The sequence below is a fragment of the Arachis ipaensis genome, chromosome B9 (assembly GCF_059453495.1).
Source record: "Arachis ipaensis isolate K30076 ecotype BB chromosome B9, ASM5945349v1, whole genome shotgun sequence".
NCBI lineage: Eukaryota > Viridiplantae > Streptophyta > Magnoliopsida > Fabales > Fabaceae > Arachis > Arachis ipaensis.
In genome coordinates, this window is record NC_142444.1 from 36,305,355 (window position 1) to 36,326,201 (window position 20,847).

General features: G+C 38.6%; 2 non-coding genes across 2 annotated transcripts; both read right to left on the reverse strand.

Moving 5' to 3' along the window:
* Window positions 1–6,588: 6,588 nt before the first annotated feature.
* LOC148544305 (small nucleolar RNA R71) lies at window positions 6,589–6,692 on the reverse strand. Its single transcript, XR_015900521.1, has one exon. It is a non-coding gene; the product is annotated as a small nucleolar RNA R71 (small nucleolar RNA).
* Window positions 6,693–12,758: 6,066 nt separating this feature from the next.
* Window positions 12,759–12,862, reverse strand: LOC148544306 (small nucleolar RNA R71). The gene has a single exon (XR_015900532.1). It is a non-coding gene; the product is annotated as a small nucleolar RNA R71 (small nucleolar RNA).
* Between the last annotated feature and the right edge of the window lie 7,985 nt (window positions 12,863–20,847).

The following is a 20,847-nucleotide window of genomic DNA, read 5'->3' on the forward strand; positions in this document are numbered from 1 at the left end:
CAAAATGCATTCAATTTTTCATTCAAAATGCACAACCAAACATTAAGTTTGGTGTTCCTCTTTGAACACGGTTCATGAAAAGCAAGAAGTTCCTCTGGATTTCGAATTTCATGACAAGTATACCATTCGCATGTTTTAATGCTTTGGTTTCAATCACTTAGGGTAGTAAATTTGTTTAGAATCAAAGAGCCAAAGTGACTATGATTTATTAGAATTATGCACATTCATTAAGGACAACCAATATGGATTTCATGTCATCAGGAGACTTTACCAAACACTAAGTTTGGTGTCCAGTAATAAGTGTGCATACATACAAAAGTCACGGCTATAAGCTCATGAAGTCAATCATTGATTTACATGTGCAAGTACTATTCATCATTCACATGGACCGAAAAATGATAGCAAACTTGTTTGTTTGTGCAGGTACAAAAGAAAAGACAAAAATGGAGGAAAAAGACAAAGGGAGGTACGATGCTTGGTCAAAAAGAAAGTTCACAAGTCTTTGAAACTAACACATGGAAAAAGGAAGTTCTACAAGAAAAGATAGCCACATGTACAACCTAATGCACCCGGAATACTTCCAAGAAAATGAAAAGCAATTCGTCCTTCTCCCTAATTCATATATTTACCATCAAGCCACCCTTCACAAACCACCCTAGCCGTCCATTTTTCACTCACGGGCACTATAAAGAACCACTTGGGGAACGAGTTCAACACTACCAAATCTCCTTCATGCACATTTTCTTCATCATAGCATAACTATCTCTTGCCGAAAACAACCTCACCACACTTCCAACAACACTTCTTGCTTCACCTTGTCAACTTTAGCTTGTCACTTACCCAAAACTAAAGAACCAATGGCAGCTTCATCTAGCCACAAAAGAAGAAAAGACAAGCAGCCAATGGAGGAGAACAGGGAATTCGATGCATGGAGATACAAATCAGTTTTCCATGAGATTCAAGCCGAATGGATGAGACCTAAAAGGGTACTAGCTGAGGTTCCCTTTGACCTTGAAAAGGATGAGTTCCCAGGTGTTTGGGAGAAGATCAAAAAGAGGAAGTGGGAGCTCCTGACTAAGCCAATCACTAAAATCAACATCAACTTGGTGAAGGAGTTCTATGCAAATGCAGTGAGGGAAGACTCAACCAAGAAACCCACATACAAAAGCTATGTGAGAGGGGTGGAAGTTGACTTCAGTCCCAAAGCAATCATGAAAACTCTTGGGCTGAAAAACATACATTTCAGCCAAGCAAGTTATGAAGAAAGGATGATAGGAGAACCTGACTATACAACTATTGCTGAATACCTTTGTGCCATCAGAGCTGAATGGGTGAGAAAAACAAGAGGGGCTCCAAGAGTCTTGAGAAGGGGAGACCTAACACCGGAAGCTAAAGGGTGGTATGCAATAGTTAGGAGATCCATCCTACCCACTACAAACTCTTCAGAAATAGTCCCTAAAAGAGCCATCTTGCTACATTGCATTATGGTGGGAGGGGAGATTAAAGTTCATAAACTCATTGCTGAACAGATACAAGAGCTTAGTGAGAAAAGTGACCCTGAATCCTGGCTCCACTTCCCTAGCACCATCATTAGACTATGCATCGATGCCCAAGTACCACTTGAAGACGAAAGACCTAATTGGCTATATCCTGGATTGGCTATAACTGCGTACAGAATGACTCTTGGCCCAATTGCTCCAAGACATACAAAAAGAAGAAATAAAGAAGGGCAACAAGCAGAAGCAGAGCAAGAAGCGGAACAAGAAGGACAGGAAGGAGAAGACGGAGAAGAAGAGCAAGAAGAGCAAGGAATTCCAGAAAGAAGACAACAAATTCCCAGAGACCCCATGGATATGAGCAGAATGCAGGAAATCATAGAAGGAATGTCTCAACAATACATGAGGTCTCAGGAGAGACAAGAGGACTTTCACTTAAAAATGATGGATATGCAAAGGAACTTTGAATCAAGATTCTTAGATCTGCAAAGGGAACAGAATTTACACTTACAGGAATCCTTCAGCCACATATGCCAACACCAAGATGCCAATGTCTTGGCAATCAAGGAAGCCACCACTTTACAGAATGCAAGATACTCAGTTCAAGCTGATTACAACATCAGTTCTCAAATCAAGCTTAACTACATAGGGGAACATCTACACAAGATGGACCCAGCATTCCCAGCTTTTGATGAGTATTTCAAAGGGAGGAAAGAAGGAGAAATAAACAAGGCAATGATCCTTGAAAAAGGAGTGGAAGAAACAATGAAAAAGGTTGGATTCTGGAAAAAGCTCATAAGAAAAGACAAAGGAAGTACAAGTGGTCAAAAAGAGGCAGGAAGCAAGAAGAAGCAGGATCCCAAGAATTAAGAAGAACCAAGCAATAAATAAGAGGTGGCCTCGTTCCTTAATAATCAAATGATAATTGGTGAATTGTCTTTATGAGCTTTCTTTCATCATAAGCCATTTAAGTGTTATGTGGAGTTTTTAGTATGAGTGTCTGTTTATTGCTTTGAATAAAGCGAATGCCTAGATGTTGGATATAACTTCACCTTCTTAAACAAATGCTTGCCATGCTTGTTCTGTTTCCAAAAATAAAAGAAAAGTTTGAACAAAAGTAACTTGGCTCAATTAGTGACAAATCAAGTAGAATTAAGTGGTGGTATGCATGCTTGATTGTTTAGTCAGATCACTGGAATTAGAGTGTAGAATTATCATTTTTTTTGTGTAGAAATTGAAAACTGTCTATGGATCTTGATGAATAAATGTCTTTGGCCATGAAAAAGAAAGAAAAAGAAGAAGAAAAAGCCACTGAAAAAGGGCAACCAAAAAGCAAAAAAATTTGAGAAAATAAGCTAGGCATCAATGGTTTGAACTTCTGAGACAAATGCCTGTGGTGTTTATGTATTAAGGATATGCTTGGATGAATAGGTTCTGAGGAGTGTTTCAACACTTGGTAACTTGGGTTAACTAACCCGGGATTATCAACCAAAAGTCCATTATCAAGAGCAACCTAAATACAAAACATTTAGTCACACAAAGAGGTGCTGGGCACCAATGTCTCAAGAAGAAATGTGAACTAAAATGCCTGGAGTGGATATGTGTAGTGCACTGATAAGAAAAAGAAAATGCCAAAGGCTGGTGCAACACATGACACTAAGCAAACAAGGAGCAAAGAAGCTCTAAGAAAAAGAAAAGAAAAACAAAGAAGAGAAAAGTGCCAAGGACATAAGAGTAACAAGAGGCCATAGCAGTGTTTGTTGGATGCAATGAAAAAGTGATAATCTTACCTGATGAGAATGAAAAAGTGATGCTGCAACTTTCTGCATAAAACCCTTCTGATGAACTTAAAGTGCTTACTAATATAGCCAATGGGATTGCTTTCTGTTCATGCTTTTTTTTCTCAAATAACTCAGGACTTGCTTAGGGACAAGCAAGTATTAAGTTTGGTGTTGTGATGCCAAGGCATCTTAGGCTAGTTTCACTAGCATTTTTCTATTAGTTTTAGTAGTTTTATGCATTTTCTTGAGCTTAAAGTAACCAAGAATGGTTAAATGAATAACAAAGCAATGAACCATCCAAACAGTATGATTTTGATGCAAATTCCATGAGTTTTTAGTTATATTACTTGAATGCTATGAATGGAAGATTTCTCATGAAATTTTGCAAGACTTTGATGCAATTGTTTGGATGATTTCAGGGAAGAAGAGGCTAGGCAAGGAAGCAACAAAATCAATAAAGGAAGCTTGAATATCACATGTGGAGTTTAAGTTCCAGTTTAAGCTTAAACTGGAGCTTAAACGCCAGAATCATGAGGGCTAAGAAATGCTGGAACTGAAGTTTAACCTCCAGTTTAACCTTAAACTGGAGGTTAAATGCCAGAATGAAAGTCTCACCAAAGAAGCATTTCCACGTTTAACCTCCAGTTTAACCTTAAACTGGAGGTTAAACGCCAGAAGTGGGAAATTCACCATGGGAGCAATTCCACGTTTAAGCTCCAGTTTAACCTTAAACTGGAGCTTAAACGTGTTCGACACAAACTCTCACCAAAGAAGCATTTTCACGTTTAACCTCCAGTTTAACCTTAAACTGGAGGTTAAACGCCAGAAGGAAGAAAGGCACCAGGAGCATTCCACGTTTAAGCTCCAGTTTAACCTTAAACTGGAGCTTAAACGTGTTCGACACCTCCAGGGCTACCTTTCCCCTCTTCCACGTTTAAGCTCTAGTTTAACCTTAAACTGGAGCTTAAACGTGTTCGACCTCCAGGGCTGCCTTTCCTATCTCCACGTTTAAGCTTCAGTTTAACCTTAAACTGAAGCTTAAACGTGTTCGACTAAGTGACCCTCCAGGGCTGCCTTCTTCCATTTCCACGTTTAAGCTTCAGTTTAACCTAAAACTGAAGCTTAAACGTGCTTCCACAAAAGGCATCACTGGAAGTGTCTGGCGTTTAAGCTGCAGTTTAAGCTTAAACTGCAACTTAAACGCCACTCTTGGAAAAGGTTTCTGGGCCAAAAATATTGCGGTTTAAGTTAGTATTTGAGCACAAACATTAACTTAAACTTACTCTGGTATGAAACCCAATTGAATATCATGGTTTATGGGATTGGGCCTGAAGGATTGATGAGTCTGAAATTTCAATTTGTTGAGTCATGTGTCATTATTTGATTATCACTAAGTTGGCTCAATGAATGTTACAGAATTTGGATCAGCAGCCTCATCAAGATTATGGATCATAAACCCAAAGCAAAAGGAAAGCAGGGAGAGGCCTCAAAGCCCAAGAAACACAACAGAAGCTCAATATAGAAAGTGTATAAATAGGATAGAATTTAAGTTAGGAAGGACTTTTTGATCTTTTCATTTGGCTAGTTTTCATATCTTTGTAATTGAATTCAGAGCTATGACTCACTAAACCCCCTTTCATTGGGTTAGGGAGCTCTATTGTAATTCAATGAATCAATAATAGTTTATCTTCTTCTTCAATCTTTTCTCTTGAATTTTGTTAGAAAGCTTCTCGATCTAATTCCATTGGGTAGTTGTCTTGGGAAAGAAACTACCCATAATTGGAATCCTTCGGAACCTTGGGAAAGGAATGGAGGATTCATGCTAGAGAAGCTTTCTCACAGTGAATTGGATTGGGGTTTGGATGGATATTGTGACATGTAATCCTACCAAATTGTGGTTCATGAAACTGTGTGGTATAATCAGTGATCGAGCATCATCTCTTCTTATGAACATTTAAACCAAGGGATTGGGAATTTGTTTGTTTTTAGAGAGAATTGGTGAACCAAGGGATTGGGATCCAATCATATAAGATTGCCAAGCAAAATTCAATGAACGCATTGGTTGAGGAAGAGATAAACATGTTTTGATTCGGAGATCTCAATATCTCCTACAACCCAATGAATTCCCCATTTCTGATTTACCACTTTCTCTTTACATTCTGCAATTAAATTCATGCAATCACCCCCATCCCTTTTAATTTCAGCAATTTAGCTTCTCGCTCTTTAATTCATGCAATTTTACATTCCGCAATTCTCATCTAAATCTTGATTCCGCTCAACTAGAACATACTTCTAATCCGAATTGCTCACTCAACCAATCCTTGTGGGATTCGACCTCACTCTATTGTGAGTTTTTACTTGACGATAACCGGTGCACTTGCCGGAAGGAATTTTGCCGATCGTGCAATTTCCTAAATCGTAGCATAACAAGTTTATGCGCATCAAGTTTATGGCGCCGTTGCCGGGGATTGGTTTTCGATTGACAATTCTCAAATTGGAAGTTAACTAGATTGAGCATTTTTCTTGCTTTGTTAATTCAGTTCAAGTTACTTGTTGAATTTTAATTTCTGCACTCTGTTACATGCTTTCTTTCTTTATGCCTTTAAATTTAAGCAACTAACTCACTAACTCACTAACTATTTGAATTAATTCCTCAACTACTCTAACCATACTCTTCCATTAACCAAGAGTATTTCAATTGTTTGTTGCCTGTGCGGTGTTCTTGTATGACAGGTAGGAGAGGAGAGACATCAACTCCTCCATATACCGAACCAGAGAGGACCCTTCATAGACTTAGAAGGGAAGCAAGAGGGAAGAGAGTACTGGGAGAAGAAGAATCTGAAGGAGAATCTGAGGACAATTTTGAGGAAGCTCTAGATCTCAACATGGATAGAGAAGTTCACAACCATGAGAGAGCTGATGGAAACAATGCCATTCCTGAGAGGAGGGTTCTTAGTTCATACATAAACCCAACCTCTGGGAATTGTGGTGGCAGCATTCAGAAACCACCCATTCAGGCCAACAATTTTGAGCTCAAACCACAGCTAATATCACTTGTGGAGAATCATTGTTCATTTGGTGGGAGTGCTAATGAAGATCCAAACCAACACCTCACAAAATTCCTGAGAATTTGCGACACTGTGAAGTCCAATGGAGTCCAGGAAGATGCCTATAAACTGCTTTTGTTCCCATTTTCACTTAGGGACAAGGCAGCTAAGTGGCTGGAATCATTCCCAAGGGGGAGCCTAACAACATGGGACGAGGTGGAAAGCAAGTTTCTGGCACGTTTCTACCCCCCACAAAAGGTCAATAGGCTTCGATCTGAGGTTCAGACTTTTAGACAACAAGATGGTGAAACTCTCTACGAGGCATGGGAGAGATTCAAGGATTTGACAAGGAAATGCCCACCAGACATGTTCCATGACTGGGTGCAATTGCATATTTTCTATGATGGACTCTCTTATGAATCAAGGAAGGCTGTAGACTATTCATCAGGAGGTTCATTGAACAGGAAAAAGACTGTGGAAGAAGCCATTGAAGTGATTGAGACAGTGGCTGAGAATGAGTACTACTATGCATCAGAGAGACACAACACTAAGGGAGTCATGGAGCTGAACCATGTTGATACAATCCTAGCCCAAAACAAGGTGTTTGCCAAGCAACTAGCAGAGCTCACCAGGAAATTAGAAACAAAGCAAGTGGCTGCGATACACACACAAGATCAAGAGGAAGAAAGCACTGAAGGAGGTGATTGGGAAGAGGCCAATTATGTAGGAAATCAACAAAGGCAATCATATGATCCACATTCCAACACTTACAATCCAGGATGGAAAAACCACCCAAACTTTGGGTGGGGGAACCAACAAACCCAACCACAAAACCACAAACCTTACAACCATAACCAACATAACAATTCCACATACCAAAACTCCAACCAAAGATCATACCAAGCCACACAAAACACTTACTCCCAACCATCATATCAAGGCCAAAATAATCGACCTACCCAACCTAATCTGAACCAACAATTTCAAGATCAATTAAACAGGATAGAAGGAATGCTTGCAACCATGGGTCAAGACATAACCGAATTGAAAGCTTTTAAGGAAGAAGTAATTTCCAACTTGCAAAACCAAGGAGCTGCCATCGAGAAGTTAGAAAATCAAATTGGGTATTTGTATAAGCAAATCCCTGGGCCAAGTGTTTCTCATGCTGCCAAGGCTATTGCAAGGGAAGAATGTAAAGCCATAACCCTCAGAAGTGGAAAAAAGCTAAAGGAGATCTCAAGTGAACCCACAGAGGATGAAGCAAGGGAAAATGTGAGAGACAAGGAACAGGGACAATCCTTTACACCGTCTGCAACAAGAGAAAAAGAAAAAGAGGTCCTGAAGCCGTATAAACCCAAAGCACCATATCCTCAATGTTTGATGAAAGGTGAAAAGGATGGCCAATTCTCCAGATTTTTGGAGATTTTCAAGAAGCTTCAAATCAACATCCCGTTTGCTGAGGCAATAGAGCAAATGCCACTCTATGCAAAATTCTTAAAGGAATTAATGACCAAAAAGAGAAGCTGGAGAAATGAGGAAACTGTGTTGTTGACTGAAGAATGCAGTGCCATCATTCAACACAAATTGCCTCAGAAACTGAAGGATCCAGGCAGTTTTTAAATCCCCTGCATCATAGGAGAAGTCATGGTGGAGAAGGCCTTGTGTGACTTAGGGGCCAGTATCAATTTGATGTCTCTAACAATGATGAGAAGAATGGAGATTGAGGAAGCCAAACCAACAAGAATGGCCCTCCAATTAGCAGACCGAACCTTTAAATTCCCTCATGGGATAGTTGAGGATTTGTTGGTAAAAGTGGGAGATTTCATATTCCCTGCCGATTTTGTGGTATTAGATATGGAGGAAGAAGCCGAAGCTTCAATAATTCTGGGAAGACCCTTCCTGGCTACTGCAGGAGCCATCATAGATGTCCAAAAGGGTGAGCTCACTCTTAGACTACATGATGAGCAATTGGTGTTTAACGTATTCAAGGCAATGAGCTATCCATCAGAATCACTAAAGGAATGCATGAGGGTGGATGTAGTGGACATTGCAGTACAAGAAACCTTTGAGAAAACAACAAAGGAAGTGGCAGAGGAGGAGTTCACCAAGGATATTGAAGATAGTGACATCAAGGCTGCTGAAACAACCATGCCAAGCATGCCAGATAAAGTGAAAGAAGAGAAGGAAGCACCAAAACCTGAGCTCAAAGCATTGCCCCCTAATCTCAAGTATGCATACTTGGGTAGTAATGAGAGCTATCCTATTATCATTAGCTCTGCCCTGAGCCAAGAACAGGAAGAAAAATTGATCAATGTACTACAAACTCATCAAGACGCCATTGGATGGACCCTAGCTGATTTAAAGGGGATAAGTTCATCCATATGCATGCATAAAATCTTGTTAGAAGAGGATGCTAGACCCTACATTCAAGCTCAGAGAAGATTGAATCCTGTCATGAAAGAAGTAGTACAAAAGGAGGTCATGAAGTTATGGCAGGCAGGGGTAATCTACCCCATTTCTGATAGCCCATGGGTTAGTCCCATCCATGTAGTGCCCAAGAAAGGTGGCATAACTGTGGTGCCAAATGAGAGGAACGAACTCATACCCACAAGAACTGTCACTGGGTGGAGGATGTGCATAGACTACAGGAAGCTCAATGAAGCCACCAGAAAAGATCATTTCCCACTCCCATTCATGGATCAGATGCTTGAAAGGCTTGCAGGACATGCTTACTATTGCTTTCTGGATGGATACTCAGGCTATAATCAGATAGTAGTTGATCCTAGAGATCAAGAGAAAACATCATTTGTTTGTCCATATGGAGTTTTTGCTTATAGACGCATGCCCTTTGGATTGTGCAATGCACCTGCCACTTTCCAAAGATGCATGCTGTCCATCTTTTCAGACATGATTGAAAAATTTATTGAGGTTTTCATGGATGATTTTTCTGTGTTTGGAGATTCTTTTCCTAGCTGCCTACACCACCTTGCCTTGGTGCTTAAGAGATGCCAAGAGACCAACCTAGTATTAAAGTGGGAAAAGTGTCATTTCATGGTCACAGAAGGAATAGTCCTTGGCCACAAAATCTCGAATAGAGGCATTGAGGTGGACAGAGCTAAGGTGGAACTCATTGAAAAATTACCTCCACCAAGTAATGTCAAGGCAATTAGGAGTTTTTTGGGACACGCTGGCTTTTACAGAAGGTTTATTAGAGACTTTTCTAAAATAGCCAAACCTTTGAGTAACTTGCTTGTCTCTGATACACCCTTTGTATTTGATAAAAATTGCATGCTAGCCTATGAACTTTTGAAGCAAAAACTGAAGCTCATTAGGCATCTTAGGCTAGTTTCACTAGCATTTTTCTGTTAGTTTTAGTAGTTTTATGCATTTTCTTGAGCTTAAAGTAACCAAGAATGGTTAAATGAATAACAAAGCAATGAACCATCCAAACAGTATGATTTTGATGCAAATTCCATGAGTTTTTAGTTATATTACTTGAATGCTATGAATGGAAGATTTCTCATGAAATTTTGCAAGACTTTGATGCAATTGTTTGGATGATTTCAGGGAAGAAGAGGCTAGGCAAGGAAGCAACAAAATCAATAAAGGAAGCTTGAATATCACATGTGGAGTTTAAGTTCCAGTTTAAGCTTAAACTGGAGCTTAAACGCCAGAATCATGAGGGCTAAGAAATGCTGGAACTGAAGTTTAACCTCCAGTTTAACCTTAAACTGGAGGTTAAACGCCAGAATGAAAGTTTCACCAAAGAAGCATTTCCACGTTTAACCTCCAGTTTAACCTTAAACTGGAGGTTAAACGCCAGAAGGAAGAAAGGCACCAGGAGCATTCCACGTTTAAGCTCCAGTTTAACCTTAAACTGGAGCTTAAATGTGTTCGACCAAGTTTTCTCCTCCAGGGTTGCTCTCTCCATTTCCACGTTTAAGCTCCAGTTTAACCTTAAACTGGAGCTTAAACGTGTTCGACCTCCAGGGCTGCCTTTCCTATCTCCACGTTTAAGCTTCAGTTTAACCTTAAACTGAAGCTTAAACGTGTTCGACCTCCAGGGCTGCCTTTCCTATCTCCACGTTTAAGCTTCAGTTTAACCTTAAACTGAAGCTTAAACGTGTTCGACTAAGTGACCCTCCAGGGCTGCCTTCTTCCATTTCCACGTTTAAGCTTCAGTTTAACCTAAAACTGAAGCTTAAACGTGCTTCCACAAAAGGCATCACTGGAAGTGTCTGGCGTTTAAGCTGTAGTTTAAGCTTAAACTGCAACTTAAACGCCACTCTTGGAAAAGGTTTCTGGGCCAAAAATATTGCGGTTTAAGTTAGTATTTGAGCACAAACATTAACTTAAACTTACTCTGGTATGAAACCCAATTGAATATCATGGTTTATGGGATTGGGCCTGAAGGATTGATGAGTCTGAAATTTCAATTTGTTGAGTCATGTGTCATTATTTGATTATCACTAAGTTGGCTCAATGAATGTTACAGAATTTGGATCAGCAGCCTCATCAAGATTATGGATCATAAACCCAAAGCAAAAGGAAAGCAGGGAGAGGCCTCAAAGCCCAAGAAACACAACAGAAGCACAATATAGAAAGTGTATAAATAGGATAGAATTTAAGTTAGGAAGGACTTTTATCTTTTCATTTGGCTAGTTTTCATATCTTTGTAATTGAATTCAGAGCTATGACTCACTAAACCCCCTTTCATTGGGTTAGGGAGCTCTATTGTAATTCAATGAATCAATAATAGTTTATCTTCTTCTTCAATCTTTTCTCTTGAATTTTTGTTAGAAAGCTTCTCGATCTAATTCCATTGGGTAGTTGTCTTGGGAAAGAAACTACCCATAATTGGAATCCTTCGGAACCTTGGGAAAGGAATGGAGGATTCATGCTAGAGAAGCTTTCTCACAGTGAATTGGATTGGGGTTTGGATGGATATTGTGACATGTAATCCTACCAAATTGTGGTTCATGAAACTGTGTGGTATAATCAGTGATCGAGCATCATCTCTTCTTATGAACATTTAAACCAAAGGATTGGGAATTTGTTTGTTTTTAGAGAGAATTGGTGAACCAAGGGATTGGGATCCAACCATATAAGATTGCCAAGAAAAATTCAATGAACGCATTGGTTGAGGAAGAGATAAACATGTTTTGATTCGGAGATCTCAATATCTCCTACAACCCAATGAATTCCCCATTTCTGATTTCCACTTTCTCTTTACATTCTGCAATTAAATTCATGCAACACCCCCATTCCCTTTTAATTTCAGAAATTTAGCTTCTGCTCTTTACTTCATGCAATTTACGATTCTGCCATTTCAATTTCTTGTCATTTACTTTTCCCGCCAATTTTACATTCCGCAATTCTCATCTAAATTTTGATTCCGCTCAACTAGAACACACTTCTAATCCGAATTGCTCACTCAACCAATCCTTGTGGGATTCGACCTCACTCTATTGTGAGTTTTTACTTGACGATAACCGGTGCACTTGCCGGAAGGAATTTTGCCGATCGTGCAATTTCCTAAATCGTGGCATAACAAGTTTATGAGCATCAAGTTTATGGCGCCGTTGCCTGGGATTGGTTTTCGATTGACAATTCTCAAATTGGAAGTTAACTAGATTGAGCATTTTTCTTGCTTTGTTAATTCAGTTCAAGTTACTTGTTGAATTTTAATTTCTGCACTCTGTTACATGCTTTCTTTCTTTATGCCTTTAAATTTAAGCAACTAACTCACTGACTCACTAACTATTTGAATTAATTCCTCAACTACTCTAACCATACTCTTCCATTAACCAAGAGTATTTCAATTGTTTGTTTCCTGTGCGGTGTTCTTGTATGACAGGTAGGAGAGGAGAGACATCAACTCCTCCATATACCGAACCAGAGAGGACCCTTCATAGACTTAGAAGGGAAGCAAGAGGGAAGAGAGTACTGGGAGAAGAAGAATCTGAAGGAGAATCTGAGGACAATTTTGAGGAAGCTCTAGATCTCAACATGGATAGAGAAGTTCACAACCATGAGAGAGCTGATGGAAACAATGCCATTCCTGAGAGGAGGGTTCTTAGTTCATACATAAACCCAACCTCTGGGAATTGTGGTGGCAGCATTCAGAAACCACCCATTCAGGCCAACAATTTTGAGCTCAAACCACAGCTAATATCACTTGTGGAGAATCATTGTTCATTTGGTGGAGTGCTAATGAAGATCCAAACCAACACCTCACAAAATTCCTGAGAATTTGCGACACTGTGAAGTCCAATGGAGTCCAGGAAGATGCCTATAAACTGCTTTTGTTCCCATTTTCACTTAGGGACAAGGCAGCTAAGTGGCTGGAATCATTCCCAAGGGGGAGCCTAACAACATGGGACGAGGTGGAAAGCAAGTTTCTGGCACATTTCTACCCCCCACAAAAGGTCAATAGGCTTCGATCTGAGGTTCAGACTTTTAGACAACAAGATGGTGAAACTCTCTACGAGGCATGGGAGAGATTCAAGGATTTGACAAGGAAATGCCCACCAGACATGTTCCATGACTGGGTGCAATTGCATATTTTCTATGATGGACTCTCTTATGAATCAAGGAAGGCTGTAGACCATTCATCAGGAGGTTCATTGAACAGGAAAAAGACTGTGGAAGAAGCCATTGAAGTGATTGAGACAGTGGCTGAGAATGAGTACTACTATGCATCAGAGAGACACAACACTAAGGGAGTCATGGAGCTGAACCATGTTGATACAATCCTAGCCCAAAACAAGGTGTTTGCCAAGCAACTAGCAGAGCTCACCAGGAAATTAGAAACAAAGCAAGTGGCTGCGATACACACACAAGATCAAGAGGAAGAAAGCACTGAAGGAGGTGATTGGGAAGAGGCCAATTATGTAGGAAATCAACAAAGGCAATCATATGATCCACATTCCAACACTTACAATCCAGGATGGAAAAACCACCCAAACTTTGGGTGGGGGAACCAACAAACCCAACCACAAAACCACAAACCTTACAACCATAACCAACATAACAATTTCACATACCAAAACTCCAACCAAAGATCATACCAAGCCACACAAAACACTTACTCCCAACCATCATATCAAGGCCAAAATAATCGACCTACCCAACCTAATCCGAACCAACAATTTCAAGATCAATTAAACAGGATAGAAGGAATGCTTGCAACCATGGGTCAAGACATAACCGAATTGAAAGCTTTTAAGGAAGAAGTAATTTCCAACTTGCAAAACCAAGGAGCTGCCATCGAGAAGTTAGAAAATCAAATTGGGTATTTGTATAAGCAAATCCCTGGGCCAAGTGTTTCTCATGCTGCCAAGGCTATTGCAAGGGAAGAATGTAAAGCCATAACCCTCAAAAGTGGAAAAAAGCTAAAGGAGATCTCAAGTGAACCCACAGAGGATGAAGCAAGGGAAAATGTGAGAGACAAGGAACAGGGACAATCCTTTACACCGTCTGCAACAAGAGAAAAAGAAAAAGAGGTCCTGAAGCCGTATAAACCCAAAGCACCATATCCTCAACGTTTGATGAAAGGTGAAAAGGATGGAACATCAAGCATCAAGAGCACTCCATCATCCTTCATGAAATCAGAGAAGATCTAAAAGCAATGAAGGAGGAGCAGCCAAGGCAAGGAAGAGACATAGAAGAGCTCAAGGACATCACTAAGGTGGACTCATTCCTTGTTCTTACTTTCTCTGTTTTTCATTTTCTATGTTATGTGCTTATCTATGTTTATGTCTTCATTACATGATCATTAGTAGTTAGTAACTCTGTCTTAAAGTTATGAATGTCCTATGAATCCATCACCTCTCTTAAAATAAAAACTATTTTAATTCAAAAGAACAAGAAGTACATGAGTTTTGAATTTATCCTTGAACTTAGTTTAATTATATTAATGTGGTGATAATGCTTCTTGTTTTCTGAATGTATGCTTGAACAGTGCATATGTCTTTTGAAGTTGTTGTTTAAGAATGTTAAATATGTTGGCTCTTGAAAGAATGATGACTAGGAGACATGTTATTTGATAATCTGAAAAATCATAAAAATGATTCTTGAAGCAAGAAAAAGCAGCAAAGAGCAAAGCTTGCAGAAAAAAAATAAATAAATAAATAAATAGGCGAAAAAAAATAGAAAGAAAAAGCAAGCAGAAAAAGCCAAAAGCTCTTAAAACCAAAAGGCAAGGGCAAATAAAAAGGATCCCAAGGCTTTGAGCATCAGTGGATAGGAGGGCCTAAAGGAATAAAATCCTGGTCTAAGCGGCTAAACCAAGCTGTCCCTAACCATGTGCTTGTGGCGTGTAGGTGTCAAGTGAAAACTTGAGACTGAGCGGTTAAAGTCAAGGTCCAAAGCAAAAAAAAAAAAAGAGTGTGCTTAAGAACCCTGGACACCTCTAATTGGGGACTTTAGCAAAGCTGAGTCACAATCTGAAAAGGTTCACCCAATTATGTGTCTGTGGCAATTATGTATCCGGTGGTAATACTGGAAAACAAAATGCTTAGGGCCACGGCCAAGACTCATAAAGAAGCTGTGTTCAAGAATCATCATGCTGAACTAAGAGAGTCAATAACACTATTCGAAATTTGAAGTTCCTATAGATGCCAATCATTCTGAACCTCAATGGATAAAGTGAGATGCCAAAACTATTCAAGAGGCAAAAAGCTATAAGTCCCGCTCATATGATTGGAGCTATGTTTCATTGATAGTTTGGAATTTATAGTATATTCTCTTCTTTTTATCCTATTTGATTTTCAGTTGCTTGGGGACAAGCAACAATTTAAGTTTGGTGTTGTGATGAGCGGATAATTTATACGCTTTTTGGCATTGTTTTTAGTATATTTTTAGTAGGATCTAGTTACTTTTAGGGATGTTTTCATTAGTTTTTATGTTAAATTCACATTTCTGGACTTTACTATGAGTTTGTGTGTTTTTCTGTGATTTCAGGTATTTTCTGGCTGAAATTGAGGGACTTGAGCAGAAATCAGATTCAGAGGTTGAAAAAGGACTGCTGATGCTGTTGGATTCTGACCTCCCTGCACTCAAAGTGGATTTTCTGGAGCTACAGAACTCGAAATGGCGCGCTTCCAATTGCGTTGGAAAGTAGACATCCAGGGCTTTCCAGAAATATATAATAATCCATACTTTGGCCAAGAATTGACGACGTAAACTGGCGTTCAACGCCAGCTTTCTACCCAAATCTGGCGTTCAGCGCCAGAAAAGGATCCAAAACCAGAGTTGAACGCCCAAATTGGCACAAAAAATGGCGTTCAACTCCACAAATGACCTCTGCACGTGCAACACTTAAGCTCAGCCCAAACACACACCAAGTGGGCCCTGGAAGTGGATTTATACATCAAATACTTACTCATGTAAACCCTAGTAGCTAGTTTATTATAAATAGGACCTCTTACTATTGTATTAGGCATCTGTGGTCTCAGTTTTATTCCATTGTTCATCTTAGGAGACTATTGATCTCGTTTAGGGGGCTGGCCATCTCGGCCATGCCTGGACCTTCACTTATGTATTTTCAACGGCAGAGTTTCTACACTCCATAGATTAAGGTGTAGAGCTCTGCTGTTCCTCAAAGATTAATGCAAAGTACTACTGTTTTCTATTCAATTCTTCTTATTTCTCTTCTAAGATATCTATTCGCACCCAAGAACGTGATGAAGGTGATGATTATGTGTGACGCTCATCACCATCTCCCCTATGAACGCGTGCCTGACAAACACTTCTGTTCTACATGAATTAAGCTAGAATGAATATCTCTTAGATCTCCTAACCAGAATCTTCGTGGCGTAAGCTAGAATGATGGCGGCATTCAAGAGAATCCGGAAGGTCTAAACCTTGTCTGTGATATTCTGAGTAGGATTCAATGATTGAATGACTGTGACGAGCTTCAAACTCGCGAGTGCTGGGCGTTAGTGACAGACGCAAAAGGAGGGTGAATCCTATTCCAGCATGATCGAGAACCGACAGATGAATAGCCGTGCCGTGACAGGGTGCGTGAGCATATGATTCACTGAGAGGAGGGGATGTAGCCACTGACAACGGTGATGCCCTTGCATACAGCCAGCCATGGAAAGGAGTAAGACTGATTGGATGAAGATAGTAGGAAAGCAGAGGTTCAGAGGAACGAAAAGCATCTCCATTCGCTTATCTGAAATCCCTGCCAATGAATCTACATAAGTATCTCTATCCCTTTTATTGTTTATTTTAATCTAATAAAGTATCATGTTTAAATCCGCCTGACTGAGATTTACAAGGTGACCATAGCTTGCTTCATACCAACAATCTCCGTGGGATTCGACCCTTACTCACGTAAGGTATTACTTGGACGACCCAGTGCACTTGCTGGTTAGTTGTATCGAAGTTGTGACAATTATGAATTAAGATCAAGGCACCAAGCTTTGGAGCCATTACCAGGGATTGTTCGAGCCTGGACATCACAATTTTGTGCACCAATAAGCTAGAATCCATTAGCAGCATTCTTGAGAATCCGGAAAGTCTAAACCTTGTCTGTGGTATTCCGATTAGGATTCAGGGATTGAATGACTGTGACGAGCTTCAAACTCACAAGGGTTGGGCATAGTGACAGACGCAAAAGGATCAATGGATCCTATTCCAGCATGAGTGAGAACCGACAGATGATTAGCCGTGCGATGATAGCACACCTGGACCATTTTCACTGAGAGGACGGATGGTAGCCATTGACAACAGTGATCCACCAACACACAGCTTGCCATAGGAGGAACCCTGCGTGCGTGAAGAAGAAGACAGGGGAAAAGCAGAGATTCAGAAGACAAAGCATCTCCAAAACTCCAACATATTCTCCATTACTGTATAATAAGTACTATTTAATTTATGCTTTTTACTCTTCAAAAATAGAATCACTCTTATCATTGATCTCCTGACTAAGAATTACAAAATAACCATAGCTTGCTTCAAGCCGGCAATCTCCGTGGGATCGACCCTTACTCACGTAAGGTATTACTTGGACAACCTAGTGCACTTGCTGGTTAGTTGTGCGGAATTGCAAAAGTGTGATTGGAATTTCGTGCACCAGTCCACTATAGACTATTATATATCATTAGAAAGCTCTAGACGTCAGATTTCTAACGCCACTAGATGTGCATCATTTAGACCTCTCCAGCTCAAGTTATAATCTTTCGAATGTAAAGAGGTCAGTCTGGCATGTTTACAGGTTCAAAGGCGTGTGAAGTTCTACACGCTAGCTTTGTAACACTGAAAGATGGGTGATGTTCACCCTTAGCTTCAGTGTCCACTATAGCATGTTATATATGGTTGGAAAGTACTAGAAGTCTACTTTTCAATGGCACTATAATTACCTCATTTGAAGCTTTGTAGCTCACATTATCTCTATTGGAGTATGAAGAAGTCAAGGATGCAAATCCTGTTTGAGCTTGTTTTGTGCTTTTTGCTTCTTTTTCTATTATTTTCTATAAAATTCATTACCTTAAGAAATCAAAGCAATATTCAATTTAATCACCAAAACACTTTCATAATTAAGCATTATGAATTGATTTTTTATATAAAAAAGCATAGAAAAACACAATATGATGTGCATACATCACAACACCAAACTTAAACTTTGCTTGTCCTCAATCAAATAAAGAATCAAGCAATACAATTTGACAATTCAAGGTGAGAAGATTAGAAATTAAATATTCATGGTTGGCTAATTTACTATGCATGCAACAATCACAAAAGAAATTCAAATTATTGATGTTTCTATCTTGATCACTTTATGAAATCTTTTCTTGTATTCCTTCCTTGAAGCAAGCTTTTTGTCTTTCTCTTCTCTTTCTTAGCTTAGCTTCTTGGGTGCTTTGCACTATTTGTTCTTAGCTTCGACTCTAAATGCTTTGTTTTTAAGTATTACCATTTGATACGTAAGCACCATAAGCATGTAACTAGAGAACTTTTTAAGCTCATTTATTTCTTTTCTTTACTCTCTAATCATTAATGCTCAAAGCCTTGAGCTTTGAGAGAATGCTTTACACTTGAGCCTAGCCTTGACTCTAAGTATTTTTTTTCAAGCTTTTTGCTTGATACATAAATACCAAAGTACTTGACTAATGAATTGTCATTGGTACTCAAAGCCTTCAACTTTCCCATTCTTTTCCTTTTTCTTTCTTGATCATTACTTTGTGATTTGCTTCTTCAAGGTTTTCAAAGGTTCAAAAATTTCATAAAGTTTTCTAGATGAAAACTTCAATCAAACAAATTCAAATGTGTTGAACTAGAATAGTCATACTATCCTTCCAATACTTATATGCTCATACTAGCTTCTTCTTTAGTCACCTTAGCTTGTTTGTTTATCATCATGATGCTTAATTATTTTGACTAACAAATTTCAATTTGGTAATAACGATGTAAAGACAACATGTTACAATTCAAAATTAAACTATGCTTATCTAAAAGGAATAACACACATGCATATAGAAGAAATAGAAGATAATCATGCAATTGAAAGTACTAGAAACAAATAAGAGGAAAAAGAACTTAACCACCTCATAGTTCATCATCGTTGTTGTTGTCATTTTCCTCATATTCTCTTCCTCCAACACCAAACTTAGAATGATTGCTTGTCCTCAAGCAACAAGTGAGAATAGTGGTGATGGGATTGTGAATTAATCATGAATGCCTTCAAAAGTTATGTACATAATGCATGTGTTTAAGCAAGCAAAATTAAAGATAACAATAAAGGCACAAAGAAGAGACAATGTGATTGCATTAATAAGTGGGTTGTGCATGGTACATTACATGAAAAGATAGGTGGTAACACTAAACTTGGTGTGACACTTTCATTTTAAAATTATGCAAGTACCCAGTGAAAATTTGAAAATCAAATTATTACATGGCAACACCAAAATTATTCTATGCAATCATATGCCAAATTATTTGAAAGTAAAACTAAGTAAGGCAATATCATAAACAGTTGGATGACAAAAAGAAAAGAAAGAATTAAAAGCAAATGAATGACTAAAACAAAGAAAGAAAAAGTGTCTAATCTAGGTAATCAATCAATTGGTAATTTGTTAATCACAATTAATCCCCGACAACAGTGCCAAACTTGATACGGATTTGATAAACAATATCCACCGGCAAGTGCACGGGTCGTAATCAAGTAATAACTCACTATGAGTGAGGTCGATTCCATGAGGATTGATTGATCAAGCAACTTTAATTAACTGGCTATTCTAGTTAAACAATTAATTCAATAAGGTTTGATCCACTATTAGATAACTTGACAGTGAAGTAAAGTACTGAAAAGTAAATAACGAGAAAATAAATGACTGAAAATAAAGAGCGAGAAAGTAAATAGCTGGAAATTTAAAGTGTAGAAAAGTGAATTGCAATAATGTAAATGCAGGAAGGGTAAATGATAAGGAAATTAAACTGCTGGAATGTAAAGGAATTAACGAAAATGGGCATTAAAGGAAAAATAAGTAATCAGGAAGGGAAGAGATAGAATAAGGAAGAATTATTGGGGTACAGAGATATTGAATTCTATGGATCAAATTGCTTCTCATCTCATCTTCAATCATGCAATTCATTGATCTCTTGGCAAATCATAATTGATTGAAACCCAATTTCTTGGTGAATCAATCTCTCTTAACTTGATCAATTGCCAATTTCTTGATCTAATTGCTCATGAGAAGAGATGAAGATTGGTCTCTGATACAAGGATTTATACCGGTTCGGAATTTAACAAAATAATCTCGTTGTGAGCATAGCCCAAACCGATAATCGATCCTCAAATAAAATTTTAATAATTGGTTGTCACAAGTACAAATCCCAACAAAAATTAACCAAAGTATTCAAACATCGGGTCGTCTCACAAGAAATTGCAATGAAGTGATCAATTATTGGTTATGAAGGAACAAGGGGGGTTTAATTTGATAAAAGGGCAATAAAATAAATGGCAAGAAAAGTAAAGTAAACAATTAAAGAAAGCAATTAATAAAGAGAGACATTAATGACAAGGATTGAGAATATAGGCTTTCTATCCTAGTCACTAATCATAACAATAATTAACAAGAATTTATCTCATTTCGTCTTCCCCAACAATAGAAGAATCTACAATGTTATCTTCACACAAGAGAAAGTCAAATAAGACTAGTTAATCTCAATCCAAAAGTCCTCATCAACTTACTAATTGAATTAGCAAGAGATTAGAGTCAATGAAAATAATATTAACTAACAACTCTAGATCACCAATCTAAATTGGGTATTAATGACTCAAGATTGCCCAATTTCTCTTTCCAAGCCAAGAATGCTCAAAAAGCTACTCTAACATCCAACCAAGCATTTTGTCAAACACTTGGAAGGCATAAAAGGAAAGCATAATAAAATTGCAAGAAATATAAATTCTACAACTACCCAATGCAAGAAATTAACAATAACAACTCAAATCAACAATAAAAGAACATCAAACATCAAATTGCATTAAAGGAAATCCAAATCCAACAAAGTTCA